Here is a 13,036-nt window from a genome sequence, read left to right as displayed (position 1 = left end):
GCACCTGTAAGTAAACACCTGTAGTAAATTGACCCTTAAGCATTATCATACTACCAACTGTAATGAAACCAAGTGTTGGACCAAATTCTGTTTCATATGCAGGCATTTATTAGATAAAAATTTATTAACAGCTCTTACAGCATGTTAGGTAATGCCAGAGAAGTCCTAGTTTTCTGTCTTTTTAGATGCTGTCACTAGCACCTTGAGTGAAGTGTTTCTTCAAGGCACACCTGACAACATTCCAGAGGAAGGATTCCAAAAACCTCAGAGTCCATATCAGACATCCTTCAACTAGAAATCCTTCAACTAAGTGGCTGGAGGGGCACCTGGGTGGCTCAGTGGGTTAAGCGTCTGACTTCAGCTCAGGTCATGATCTCACCCCTCGTGAGTTCGAGCGCCGCATCTGGCTCTGTGCTGATAGCTCACAGCCTGGAGCCTGCTTCAGATTCTGTGTCTCCCTCTCTCGCTGCCCCTCCCCAACTCGGGCTCTATCTCTCTCTCTCTCTCTCTCTCTCAAAAGTAAATAGACATTAAAAAAAAAATTAAAACAAAGTGGCTGGATACAGGACAATTGAGGAGTCAAGTCTCAGGCACTGTCCCTAAGGGAAAGACTACAGGCTTTGCTGGATTTTTATGTTCTCTTTATTACAGCTCATAGAATGGCTCTAATATTTTAGTCAATCTATGTAACTATATTAATTTTCTAGGGCTTCCATAAGAAAAGTACTACAAACTGGCAGACTTAAATAGGAGAAACTTCTTTTCTCACAGTTCTGGAGGCTAGGAGTCCAAAATCAAGATGTCAGCAGGTTTGGTTTCTCCTGAACCCTCAGAAGGCCACCCTGCTTGCTGCGTCCTCACACGTTCTATCCTCTGTTCATGCACATCCCTGGTGTCCCACCGTGTGTCCAAATTCCCTCTTCTTATAAGGACACCAGTCATTGGATCGGAGCCCACTCTAAAGGGCCTCAGTTTAACTTACTCATTTCTTTAAGGGCCCTGTGCCCAAAGACAGCCACATTCTAAAACACTAAAGGTTAGAGATTCAACCCATGAATTTGGGGGAAACATGATTCAGTCCATAATAACATCCTAATTGCTGATTGCATCAAAGTGGCACATCTAACGTCCATCTTGTTAATTCGTAAGTCACTAATTTTCACAGGAAGGACCCATTACTGATTTTTACGATGCTAATCAGTAGTTTTGTCACTTCCTTACACCACTGGCTTTGCCATCAGTCAGGTACGAGGGCACCAACTGACAGAAGCTACTAGCATGGGAGGCTGGTGAAATAAGTTTCTGGCTTTTCCACTGGGAGGTGGGGACTTATATAACTGGGCTCTTTCTTTGCAGTATCTGTATTGCTCCCCATATTTCAGCATACACAGTACGATATCACGGGTGTACCAGCTTCAACTCTAGGGGCAGCCAATTACATCGGTAGAGAAGCCACACTCAGGGCTGGTTTTACAGCAACGTTCAGGATGTAACACCAAACAAATGCTCCAGCTATTCCTAAACCCAGCAGCGTCCTTACTGGAGCAACCTGGAGTGGGGTTTGGCTGTATTTTATTATTTTATTTTTTAAATTTATTTAATGTTTATTTATTTTTGAAAGAGAGAGAGAGAGAGAGAGACAGAGCATGAGCGGGGGAGGGGCAGAGAGAGAGGGAGACACAGAATCAGAAGCAGGCTCCAGGCTCTGAGCCATCAGCCCAGAGCCCGACGCGGGGCTCGAACTCACGGACCGCGAGATCGTGACCTGAGCTGAAGTCGGACGCTTACCCGACGGAGCCACCCATGCGCCCGTATATTTTATTATTTTAAGTGGTCGTCTGCCTCCCAGAGATTTGGTGCATTACCTCACAGATAATTCTTGAAATAATTCCCATCCATGCTTAAAGTGGTCAGAATTAGTTGCTTTACAGTCAAGTCATCTACCAATTCTCGGATGTCCAGAAAGCACATACAGTGGAGTCGTCTCCTTTCTTACATAATCAATCACAGGTTGACCAGCTGGCCAGCCTACATTTAGGCATCTTGGACCCAAAGCAAGGAAGAGAGGAATTTGAGATTTATATTATATCATAACTGGAATGTACTGTAGCAATCATCTAATACAGATGAAGACACAGAGTTCTAGAGAAAAAAGATTTCTCAAGATCACACTCATGTTCATCCTCACCACCAAAAGGATGTTGTAAAGTAACCCCTGGGGCGCCTGCGTGGCTCAGTTGCTTAACCATCTGACTTCAGCTCAGGTCATGATCTCGCCATTCCCAGGTTTGAGCCCCACGTTGGGCTCTGTGCTGACAGCTCAGAGCCTGGAGCCTGTTTCAGATTGTGTGTGTGTGTGTGTGTGTGTGTGTGTGTGTCTCTGACCCTCCCCCACTCACACTCTGTCTCTTTCTTTCAAAAATAAACATTAAAAAAAATTTTAAGTAACTCCTATAATTCATTCCATAATTTTCAGCATAAGAATTCTTTTTCTTTAGATTGAATCTCTAAACCTATTAATGTCACACTGGAAGATGAATACAATACGTATTCCTAGTTGTTGGGGCTTTAAGTTAGGAGACAACAATTTTCTGTTTCACTCTAGACTCATAATCCATGGTGGTGGAGAGAGGTATCAAGAAAAGAAAACACAGCTGGGCCTTTACTAGAGACATGCCTGGGCCAAGTTGTGCTACCTGTGCAACCTTTCACCTTGGCAGGGATCCCCCAGCCTTGGCAGTGATTCATCAGAGGGTCATCTGGGCATGTCTTGCTCTGTCCATCTCCGTTTCACACAACTCAGCTAGGCTATTAAGATCAGCATCCTAATACATGGCAGTGGAAACTTCCCTGGTTGGGGGACCAAGAGGGGAACAAGACGCTTGTGCCTGAACCTGGCCCACAAGTCCTCCCCAACCAGGCCCAGCTAGCCAGCAGAGGCACTGTTGTTTTTTTATGGATGTCATCCCGGGTAATTCATTCCTCTGTGTTTGCCATTTAGCCATAACTGTGGTCGGAGAGTTTTTTTTTTTTTTTTCTTTGAGTTTTGTGTGTGTGTGTTTTAAACCTAAACTGTTCAAAGAAAATATGTGTTGTTCTTGGGCCTCTGCAAAGCATGTTTTCTGAATTAGATGCATTTTCACAGAGAATTAGTCTTAAAACCCCTGTGAGCTTAAAAATAGACCAAGAACTAACTGATTCCTCTCTCTTTGGAATTTAAAGTGTTTTTGTGAGTGGGTATCGATTTTTCTTTTGGGGGTGGGTGCAGAGGGAGTAGCATAATGAAGCAGATCAAGAAAAGAAAGAACAAAAATTTAACTATTTCCATACCGCCCATACTTTGAGACTCATGTTGATAATAAAGCTTATCCTGGATATTCATTCATTTATTCATCCACGCCTTCATTCACGAAAGTTGACCATGTACCTATCAAGTTCAAGACACTGTGCTAAGAGAAATGGAGCATTTAAGAGCAGGATATTGATGTACAAACAAATTGAAGGTACCCTGATTTGAGCTTCTGCGATTTTTGACTAATTAAAGCTCAGGAAAAGTCGTATCTATTTTGCCAGCAAAACTGCCAACAAAGGAGTTATCAGACAGAACAATCCACAGTAAGTTTCAGCAGCCAAGAAAGCTCATTTCATTATACCCGTCCAAGGAGAAAGTTAATTACTGGCTTTGGTTAATTGCTCCCCTGGCTCTGTGGTATTATCTTAACACAGAAGGCAAGAGAAGGCAAGAAAGAGTTGAAAGAACAATCCTTCCGAAATACATTGGGGAGAATCAAAACTACCGATGTTCCTCTCTGGGACCCTTATGACTGGTCAGATTCTCTTGCCCAGATCCTAAAAGGGCTTAGTGGAAGCAAAAAGGCTAGGTGTGAATGTTAATATATTAGTTAGTCTTTCTTCTGTATGGAAATGTCCAAGCCTTTCTGAACAGAGTCCTTCAAGACTCAGCTTATACATCTCTGTGACCTTGCACCCCCAAGCCTCCCCACACAACCAAGCCAGCCCAGACCCCTACTCAGCACTCCCACACATTCATGCTTACCCTTGCAGTAAGCATTGGGTATTTGTGGGTCCCTCTCCTTCACAGGCCTGGTGGATACATGGTGGGTCTTTGGCACATAGCAGGCACTCAAAAAATGATACATACTACATAGGTAATGAAATACATTTTCAGAGCATGTATGTACAGGAAAACATAAACAAACACTCTCTGTGCACACTCAAATAATAAACACTACGTTAAATGTGGTTTACATTCATAAATAGAAAAGATTTGGCAAACGGCAACAACAACAACAATAACAATGTATCTCACAGGGTGCACGTAACCTGCCACATCTTCCAAATTACCGAAAGAGAGGTAATTAGCCTAAAGGTAACTCTCAACTCTGATCACTAAGAGTATAGAGCCCATTTGTTTTTAATAGCAGGGAGCATTTAAGAACAGGATGTTGAGACACGTACACACATGCACGTTGGAGGCACCATGATTTGAGATACTGAAATCTTGGATCAGTTAAAGCTCGTGTTGATGGAGCTCACTCCTCAAACTTTGCAAGACTATCACATGTAGAAAACCTGTGACGTTATAACGAAAACTTAGACAAGTTCATCTGCAACATTAGTTGGGTCACGTAATTATTATTCTGCTCTACAGTAATGAGGTATCGGCAGTAAGCAATTCATGTAGATTATTAGAATAACTAGCAAAGCCAGGTCATACTTTCCTTTCCCCCTTCTGGCTTCATTTTTTTCTCCAATGTCTGTAGAAGTGTCAGTGTCTATGGTATTCCTGACATCGTGCACTTAGCAATGCCTACCACACATACACATAAGCACAGGCACCAAAAGACGGAGATCCTATGCCCACTGTCCTGATGATCTTTCACATGCCTGCCTCTGTTATCCTGGGGAGTGCTCCCCACTCTCCCTCCCTCCTCATTCCCTCTCAGATGCGTCTCCTCCAGGGGAAGAGTCAAGTTAGGTGGGCCTAAAACGTATATAGTTTGGGAAGTCTTATGTAGGAAAAGTATTACAAACTTATTAGTTCAAAATCAGGGGAAAACGGATGTTTGTTTGCAATGAGAAAAGTCACAGCAAACTAAAAAATACTTCACAAATACCACAAACATCACGAAACCCGGAAAAAATAATAGAGCATTTGTATTATACACTTCTGTAGTGCTTTTCCACAGACTACCTTGTGGCTCCATACATTTAAACCTTTGTTTCTGCCCCATTACACACATGTATCCCACGTCAGACACTATAGGACACACGCCACGAGGTTGCCTCTAACCCTGAACCTTCATTCTAGGACACCAGGTAGGCAATAGCAACGTTCATGGAAGCTCTGCCAATGCAAGGAGGGCTAGCAATTACTTCACTACACAAATATATCTCTCTACCACATCCCTTTCACCAGATCCAAAACCTGCCTGTGGCCACTGTAACTCTCCAACATGAGAAGTATGACAGAGGCAAGTTACGGTGAAAACGTCGGCGGCGCTGTGGTTAAAATCTTACTTCTGTTTTTTATTTTTTCTCAAATGTTTATTTATTTATTTTGAGAGAGAGAATGCAGGGGAGGTGCAGAGAGAGGGGGAGAGAGAGAGAAATCCAAGCAGGCTCTGCAGTGACAGATGAGGGACTTGATCCCACCAACTGTGAGATCATGGCCTGAGCTGAAACCAAGAGCCAGACGCTTAACCAACTGAGCCACTCAAGCACCCCTAAAATCTTACTTTTGTGCATGTTAGTGAATGTACAACCGTGAGTCATTGCTAGAGCCTCTCCAGGGCCTTGGAAGGAGCCCAGGCACAGGAGGAGCCCTGAAACTAAAGTTCCATCAGCTTGTTGATAAATCCACCTCCATCCCCCACCCACACCTCCTACCATGAATCCAACCCTTACTTCCCAGGTTTGACAAGACCATGAGGCTCAAGGTGCCAAGCCCCATGCCTTAAGGAAGGACGGACAGACTGACAAGGGAAACAGGAAGGGGAAGCCAGAAGGTGCCCTCTGCCTCGGGACACCTTGGGACAAAGAGGGATGGGGGCAGCGGGTTGAATTCTGATGGGAGTCAGGACTTCAAACTCAAGCAAGGGGACTCAAGGTCATTGGGTAACGAGCATCTAACTCATTAAGATGAGAAGGAGAAGAGAGGGGGAGGAGGCAGGGGAAAGAAGAAGAGAAAATGAAAGAGAAGAAGGGAAGGGGAAGGAAATAAAAAAGAAAGAGAGGAAGAGAAGAGAAAAAAGAAGACATTTCTTCCGTGTACACCTCTTCCCTGGGAAGCAGCAGTGTTTACCTGTGTGTCATAATAATATTTACAAGCTTTCTTCAGACTATACACTCATCCTCTTAAATTAGAAAGAGTGAGAGTTCTCTTGGCTCGGCTCTGCAAAGTGCCAGTTGTCATGATCTCACCAATAAAAAAGGGGGAAAAGGGGGAAAAAACCACCTCCCAAGAGACTGATATCGCTTAAAACAAATGCCCGGTGGCCCTGCCATTTGGTCAGTGTCCACATTCCCCAGTGGCATGTGAGTTTTTCATCCAGACTGAAATTGGACACCAATCTCCATGTCATATGCAATCTTCAAATTTCTCCACACAATAGTTGGAGTTTTCTTTATGTTTGCTTGTCTTACTCTTTTAACTGACTCTCATAATTTTCTTCCAGGAAAAAAAAAAATAACAGAAAACTTGGAAAGATCACTTAATCTGGACTGCACATGTGAAGACGGTTCAGAAAATTTGAAAAATTATAATTTATAAATGGGTGGCTTGAAGTAGCATGTTGAGCCTCAGAAAAGTTAAATTCTTTGGGAGGAATGTGTTTAATCAGCATCAGGAACAAACTCCCTCACGGAAGTCCTGGAAACTATCGTTTCATAGCTTTGCAGTGTCATAGACTTCCTTAGTGACAGGGACCGCTGGAAGCCACCTACTTCCAGATCAACCACCATCCATGCCATTGGTAAAGACATCCAGAAAACATTTCACAACCCATCCCAGGAACATTCCAAAGTGTCATAATCCTCACTTTTAGGAAATCGTTATTTCCAAAGATACTGCCATTACTCCACACACGTTGTAAAAATAAATAGACCAACACCTTTACACCCTCAATAAGGAAAAAAGGTACAGAATTAAAGCACATTCTATTCCTCTGCAAGCTAATTTGTCTGTTCTTTTTCCAGGCCTTGAACCGCCTGTGAGGCTCTCAGACATGACCCAGGTCCTCCCTGGGCCCTTCAGTTGTGAGCAGAACTAAACATCTCACTCTACAAAAGATTTGGTTGGTGATGGGCTGAAGGATTCTTTCATAGTTCCTGGAGAGCCTGCAGGTCAGAGTTCCTCTAGTTCCATAAGAATCAAAGTGATTCTTAGGGGCGCCTGGGTGGCTCAGTCGGTTAAGCATCCGACTTCGGTTCAGGTCATGATCTCATGGTCCGTGAGTTTGAGCCCCGCGTCGGGCTCTGGGCTGACCGCTCAGAGCCTGGAGCCTGTTTCAGATTCTGTGTCTCCCTCTCTCTCTGCCCCTCCCCTGTTCATGCTCTGTCTCTCTCTCTGTCTCAAAAATAAGTAAACGTTAAAAAAAAATTAAAAAAAAAAAACAACAAAGTGATTCTCCATCGTGTCCCAGGCTGGGTAAATCTGAAGTGATGGTGCATTTCTAAAGCACTTGGCAATCCCAGCATCAAGCCAAAATGTAGCACCTCTCCCAGAAGCAGAAGTAAGTATTACAGAAAAGTCAAGGGAGAGAGTCAGGAAACCACAAGAGTCAGGGACTCTGAGGAGAACAGAAAGAAAAACAGAGGCAGCTTTGGTCAACAAGCTGTGTTCAGCATCTTCTGCTCTGCCCTTCCCTCCTCCCTCTTCCCTTCACCTCCTGGTCTCCCACCTCTCATACCCTGTTCGTAAAAGGCAAATTGGAAAGCTCTTCTGCTGATTTTAATACTGAAACATCTTTGAAACCATATGAAATGAATCTCAAACAGCAGAGTGCTATCAAGGGAAAGACTGAGCTGGAGGTCAGGGCCCCAGAGCTGTTTTCTGGATTTCCACCACCGACAGGCTCTGTGACCTTTGTCAAGTCACTTCACCTCTCTGAACCAACTTCGTCATCTATTAACTGAGTGGCTGGACTAGATGGCTCTTTTTTCTGACTTAAAAATTTCCAGGATTTTATTTTTGGAGGAATTTCAAGCGCTGGGAAAGAAAGAAGAGACTGGGAGGGAGGAGGTGTTCTTCGGATGCATTACACTTACATTGACCGGTGATTTCCCTTCCCCTTATCTGTAAGGCTGCCTTTGGAAGTGCACCCTTCTTGTGAGGTGGCAAACACAGAAAAGAAAAAGTTCCCACACTGAAACCCAAACCAGCCCATACTCACGAATGCTCCGGAAGGACATTGAGATGATAAAGCATAAAAGTTGCGCAGAGTATAAGGTCTGAGGATCTGATGCATGACATGGTGACAACAGTTGATGCTACGATATTATATAATTGGCATTTGCTAGGAGAATAGAACGTAAGTATTCTCACACGCACCAGAAAGGTAACCATGGGGCGTGATGGATGTGTTCATTAACTCGATGGAGGGAACCCTTTTGCAATATGCGCATATATCAAATCAGCAAGCTGCACGTGTGTTGCCAATATCTCATCACTTTACTTGTCAGTTTTACTTCAAGAAAGCGGAAAATAAAAGTTGGACAGAGAGAAGAGTGTGAAAGGGGAGCTGAAGAGGCTGCTGCGAAACACAAGGCTTTTCACCATCCACCCAAGTTAGCCCTGCACCCCCACCCAGAGGACCGACGGGTCTTTTGTCAAAGATGGCATTGGAGGCCTGTCATTATTTCTGCTAAGAAGAGTCCCCTCACATCCCTTTCTTGCTAACCCTCCCCACTTCCATCTCTGGGCCCAGAGGCAGAGATCTCACCACCTCGTTTTTCCATCTTCTCACCCCATGTCCTCGATTTCCTAGCAGGTCCATTTGCTAACTCTTTCCCTCGGGGTGAGCTACTCCCCAACAGCCTTTCCTTTGGGTGTATCTCAGCAGTGCCGGGTATCTGCAATTAGTGGGCTGCTGGCAAAGGCACAGGAAAAGAGAGAATGGCACAACTTCTCCAGAAAGCATTTGAATAATGTCTGTGCAGAGTCCTTAAAATATTTTATCCTATGACCTATTCTCATTTCTCTTATCCTAAAGAAGCCAGAAGAGGTGCAAGCAAAGTATGAGTGAAAAGGCAATTCAGACAGATGGAAAAGAGCTGCACGCGTTGGGACGTTTGTGGCTCTTAGTAACAGGAACAAAGTGGCTTAAATAAGCAGCACATATCCAGAGAAATCTGGAGATATGACAGCCTTCAGGACTGGTAGCCTGAAAGCTACCAAAATGTATTGAAAATGTATTCTCAAAAATGTATTCTAACATACTACATTCTTTTTATGTCTCTGCTCTTTCTTCTCCAGCGTTGGTCTCTTGCTAAGTTTGGCTCCCCTAGTGGCCAACAGCGCTTATCGCATTCTTGTTCATATCCAAATGGAACCAGAGAAAGCCTGATTTCACAGAGCTCTTTCTCAAAAATAAGAAAGCACTTTTCCCAGAAGCCTTCAGCAAACTTTTCTTTCACCAGAATTGGATAGCATGCAAATTCCAAAATCAATCACTGTCTGGGAAGGGGACGATGGTTGTGGAGAAGGCAGTTATCCTTATTGCTTCTCGGCCTTTTGGCTAAGATCAAGTGAAGGCAGTTATCCTGAAGCCAATAGTTCTACCCCTTCTTACTGAGATCAGTTCCCAGAGAGTACAGCCTCAGTCCTGTGGGGAGGGCTGCAATGTATGGGAGTTCCCTCATGCACCCCAAGAGCTACGGCATATCTACATGAAATGGCACAAGTGGTTAGGGAGGCGGTGGGTAGTCTAGTCCTTTTGTGCCATAAATTCACGTGCGCACAAAGGGATTTGGCAATTCAACTATTACAGCCCTGCCCAAGCCCAAGCCTGTGGGTACTTACAATAGAGTCCTTATACATAAGAAAATAAAAGTTATTCGGAAAAACTGAACACTAAAGAACATAAGCAGATGAGTTACATGGCAGACATAATGCATGTTTCAAAGTTTCACAGAAAGAAGAAACAGTGCAACATAAAGCCACTGGAGAACATCTCATGAAGGAGGGGGATGGCTGTTTGACTGAAGAATAAGAAAAATCCGTTGGAAACTTCCCTCTGGCCCTGACCATCAAGGCAGCTGAACTGAAACAACTTTGAGCTATGAGCTAGGGAAAATATTCAGAGGCGATGAATCTGTGATGTCTTCATTTTAGAGATGCTATGATTTTGGTCTATTCTAGAATTCCACGACTTTTGGGTGCTGCTCACTTCGAAGAAATTTTCCACGGCTAAACACCTGCAAAGTATTTTTTTGAATCCCTGCACAAAATCACAGCCCACCTTGCTGTTCTTTGCTAGATAAGCAAAATTTTTTCTCAATTATCTTGCTCTCCTTAATCGCATGTCATTTTTAAACTAGGTATTACTGACAGTCCTTTCCTCCTATTTACTGGCAGTGTTTTTAGGTCAATCCCACATCCAATTAGGGGAACTTGGAAAAAGGAAATCCTACAGCAAAATGCCATATGCCTTACAATTTAATTTTAAATACATAATCCTCAAGGATGGCAACTTGGCAAAGAGAGAACTGGACCGTCTCCCTGGAACCCCCATCACTCAGGTCCATGTCAGATTATTGGCCTGAAATCCCAGCATTTGTAAATGTGGATATACACACACAAGAGGGACAATATCCCCCCAATTAAAGGTGTAGGCTTTCTTACTCTTTTTTTCATTCCTGCTTCTCTCAAAGCTTCCCAGAGGTTATTTAGGTTTCTGGGGAATATGTGCAGCACACACAGAGCAGCCGGAGTGTGTGTGAGTTTCTAACAGCTGCCCAAACACCCCTTCCACCGTGATGGGTCCCTTCCAACAGAAGGACCTTTGTGACCTGAGGAAGGCCTCTGTGTTTGAGATAAATAACCCCTACACCTCTGTCAGCTTTCTTTGACAAGACAGCTCTTCCCTGCCACCATACAGGTCACCTTCGTAGCCGTAAAACATGTTGGAGGATGAAATTCTTCTTCTTGTTTTGTTGAAAGAAGCCAAGTTCCAAGAAAAATCCAGAGGGATTCCTAAGGTCCCTTAGTCACGGAAGCAGCTAGCCCTGAGGGGGCATTCCAGGGAGCTTTTACTCTATCCTTGTGGCTAAGCCCAGGGGAGATGATTGTTTTATAAAAGAAAAGATGTATCCTGCTTCTGTGGGTTTCTTGGAGACCTGAAGCCCCCAGCTGATCTGTATAAAAATAGCAAGTGGGCGAAAGGAATGGGGGGCGGGGGGCATCAGCATGCCATCCCTCCAAACACTGTTCCTAAGTAGCTGATATTATGAAGAATTATTGGCAATTGTAAAGAAAAAAAAATGCCTCTCCAGGAGCAAACAGGATGCTAGCTAGCTAGGGAAGGAAAGGGACATATATGGCTGCTGCCTCTGGAATCTTCAGATCTATTTGGATGAGTCATTACCTATGACTTCCACAATAGGAATCTGATTTGAGGAATCATCCGATAGAAACTTTTATTTCTGTCAACATGTGAAATCTATCTGATTGTCAGGTTTAGTTATTATTTGAGCAACCAACAGACGTGTCTTAGGAACATACTTGTCATCTTCCAGAAGCACTTGATGTATACTGAGTAACTAGAAAACACGGATGCCGCAATCTGCACACACGTGCACGTTGTCACACAACACTCCCACACAAGAAAAGCGACAGGGCCCTTGTGATGAAGGCAAAGTCGTGGGCGTTTCCAGCAGTTAGCAGTCCTGCCAGGTGTGAGGACTGAGAAGGAACGTGAACCAAAGGGCTTTCCCCAGCCTGTGGCACAGCTCCTTATTTGGTGAGGCTACTACCTGCGTCCTGTGTCTCAGGGCCAGCCTGACAGTGCAGGGCCACAGCAGGGGAAGTGTGGCTGCTGACATCCCGGCCCTAAGAGATGAATGGAATTCCAGGCAGCTGGAGTCATGCTGGCTTGAGACGGTGGTTTGGAGACCAGACTTCCAATGACAGAAGCATTAAGCAGCCGCGCTCATGGCAATTGGTGCACCCGCAGAAATGTAACCCACACCTCGGTTTCGGGAGCTGAAAAATGAAAAGAACGTTGAGGGAGGAAAAGGGGAAATAAAATGATAGGCAGAGGGTAACGTATTACTTTCTGGGTCTGTTCTGTAAATAGTTTAAGACCCCAGAGCCAGATGGTTCCGCAAATCCTCCAACCGGGAGTCACGTTAAGAAGCACGAGTGGGCATAAAAACTGTTTTTCAAGACACAATTTCAGTTTTGGCTTGGGGGAAGAGGACAGGAGTAAGTTTCCTTAACATTCCTGACTAGAAAGAAGCCGTCCTCGCGGTGCCCTTCATCAGAATACGCATGCCGCCCCCAAGCGGCCAGCCGTGGGAACGCCGTAGCCGGGGCGAGAAGCGACCTTCTGCGCGCCAGGCAGCTGCAGAAAATGTGCCCCGACGGGCAGCGGGAACGCGAGCTCCGCTCACCGCCCTGCTGGCCGACGCGCCCCGCACCCAGCGCCCGTAGGGGGGCGGGCGAAGGGCGGGCGAGGCTGAGCGCGTGGTCGCATACCCCCCCCCCCCGGTGGATGGAAGAGGGCCCCCAAATAACCCCAGAGGGAACTTCTTTAACGACTGGTTCTCTCTTGGCCGCATTTACCCCGTCGGACTCATCTGGCTTTGCAAAGGGTCTCAGTGCACAAGTGTCAAACGTCGCCCAGGTATTCAAGGAGACGCGTTTGCCTGAAATCCCGCCCGACGACGCCCCCCCACCCCCACCCCCACTATGGGCCCGGGAGCGGCCAAAGCCCGGTCGCCGCTCGGGGCGCTCACACCGGACTCCAGAATCCAAAGTGCCGAGCGCGAGTGCGCCAAGGCTGCGTGGGCGGGC

The sequence above is a fragment of the Panthera leo genome, chromosome B3 (assembly GCF_018350215.1).
Source record: "Panthera leo isolate Ple1 chromosome B3, P.leo_Ple1_pat1.1, whole genome shotgun sequence".
Taxonomy (NCBI): domain Eukaryota; kingdom Metazoa; phylum Chordata; class Mammalia; order Carnivora; family Felidae; genus Panthera; species Panthera leo.
This window is presented reverse-complemented; position numbering follows the sequence as displayed.